The sequence below is a fragment of the Dioscorea cayenensis genome, chromosome 2 (genome assembly GCF_009730915.1).
Source record: "Dioscorea cayenensis subsp. rotundata cultivar TDr96_F1 chromosome 2, TDr96_F1_v2_PseudoChromosome.rev07_lg8_w22 25.fasta, whole genome shotgun sequence".
Lineage (NCBI taxonomy): Eukaryota > Viridiplantae > Streptophyta > Magnoliopsida > Dioscoreales > Dioscoreaceae > Dioscorea > Dioscorea cayenensis.
This window is the reverse complement of record NC_052472.1, coordinates 18,579,764-18,582,380: the sequence shown is the minus strand read 5'-3', so window position 1 is coordinate 18,582,380 and position 2,617 is coordinate 18,579,764.

The following is a 2,617-nucleotide window of genomic DNA, read 5'->3' as shown; positions in this document are numbered from 1 at the left end:
TTTAATTAGTAGCTAAGAGGTTTGTTTAAACTTTTATATATGTATATAGTCTCATCATTGTATATGAGAGTGATATGGGAAAAAAGGCTCTAGGTGTGAAGGATAATGATTCCCAGGTTTTCTACAGAAAAGCTTCTTCCTTTCTTGAAACTCCTCTCCTAATCTCCATATCAATTCATCTTGTTTCTTGTTAACATGGTATCAGAGCCCAAGGTGACAACAAAGAACTTTTCTCTGCACCTACGCCAACACCGCTGCTTCAAGATTTCTATTTTTCCAGATCTAGAGATCAATTCAACCAGCTCATTCCAGATCTTGTGTTTCTTGTGAGGATCACTTCATCTTCTACAGATCTATGCAACATATAAAGATGTGGGTGTAAAGATCTTTACTTGATGAAGAGAGATCTGGTTTTCTGGATCTGTGCACTGTAGCAATGGGGATCTTAATTTGTTTTTAGGTTTGGAAGAAAGACCTAAGGTACTATTTGTGTTCAAGTGTAAATTTTATTCATCCTGAATTGTAATCATGGCAGAATCATATGAGATTATGCAAGGAGGAAAAGAGCAAACTGGCTCTATTCTTGAAGACCTGGCCGTGAGAATGACAGAGGTCATGAGCAGATGCTAGAATCATACACCAACCAATGACTCCTCCATGCCTCAGATTGGCATCAAATTGGATGACACCAACTATGCTTTATGGTCTCAAGTTGTTGAAATGTATATTTCTAGTAAAGATAAGTTGGGATACATCAATGGTGATATTTCTCAACCTTCAGTGACAGATCCAACCTATCGACGATGGAGGAATGAAGATTCAATTGTGGAAGGATGGTTGATAAACAACATGGATCCTTCTCTGATTGCCAACTTCATTCGCTTTCCTACAGCAAAAGCAGTATGGGATGCTGTTACTACGACATACTTTGATGGGGCAGATTCTTCTCAATTGTATGATCTATGGAGGAGAGTGAGTAGAATGAGACAAGCTAGAGGTCCAATTGAGAAGTATTACAATGATCTTCAATGTTTGTGGAGAGAGATTGACTTCGGTCTGCCAAACCCAATGGAGTGTACTACTGACATTGGAAAATACAACTCACTCATTCAAGAAGAGAGGGTGTATGTTTTTCTAGATGGGTTAGATGACCGATTTGACAAAATTCAGAGTGATGTGCTACGAATGAAGCCATTTCCAATTGTAGAAGAGGCGTATGCATATGTTAGATGTGAGGATAGTAGACAGTCAGTAATGCTGACAGGGGGAGACACTATAATTGGTTCTGTCATGGCCTCTAAAGGAGAAAAAAGTGGGTTGGTTCTACTACCTCAAACTAAGATGCAAAGTAAAAGAGACAGTTGTACTTATTGCGGGAATAGAAGACACACTCGCAACACTTGTTTCAAATTGCATGGGTATCCATCCTGGTGGAAAGAAAGGAAAGTACAAATTGGCAAGGTAATCGAATGAGCATTGATAAAAATGGAAAGATAGGTACAACAACCACAGATTCAATGCCACCAGCCACATCTCTCAACATTGCACAGCTGCCTTCCTCTAGTCCTTCATCCAGTACTTCAACAACATACCAGCATCAAGGTAATTGTGGTTTCCATCAAACTAGTAGTGACTGGATCATCGACTCAGGAGCAACTGATCATTTGATGTATGATTCAAATGATTTTTCATCTATTGCTCATCCTAGGCGATCAATGATTATCAACGAAAATGGTGTTCAATATCCAGTTACAGGGGCTGGCACAGTAGTTTTATCTTCATCTCTTTCTTTACCAGATACTCTGCTAATTTCCTCTTTTTCAAATAAGCTACTATCTGTGAGCCAAATAACGACTGATCTCAAATGTGTAGTACTAATGTATCCAACATTTTGTCTTCTTCAGGATATTCTCACCAAGGAGATAATCGGTCAGTGGTACTAGGAGAGGGGGTTTATACTACATGGATGACTTCAGTCAAGATAGAGCAAATCAAATGGGGAGCTCTCATAATACTAAAGATCAAGAGATTCGGATATGGCATCAACGACTGGGGCATCCATCCTTTGGATACATGAAGCACTTATTTCCTGATTTATTCTCAAGCGTAGATGTTGCCAATATGAAATGTTAGACATGTATTTTGGCTAAGAGTCATAGAGTCTCCTATCCAATCAGTCTTAGTAGGTGCAACACTCCTTTTGGATTGGTACATTCGGATGTTTGGGGATCTTCACCAATTACTTCATCTACTGGCATTCGTTGGTTTGTAACGTTTGTAGATGATTGTACTTGAATGACTTGGTTGTATCTGTTGAAGCATAAAAATGAAGTATTTGATGTTTTTGCATCATGTTGTGCAATGATTTACACACAATATTCAGCTTCAGTCAAGATTCTCCGATCAGACAATGGTGGTGAATATGACAATCAATCATTACAGGTTTTTTGTGACACTAATGGTCTTATACATGAAACTTCTTATACACAGACACCACAACAAAATGGAGTTGTGGAAAGAAAGAATCGGCATATATTGGAAACAGCACGCGCAATGCTAATTGGTGCAAATGTTCCAAATCATTTTTGGCCAGAGGCAGTCACCACATCAGTTCACT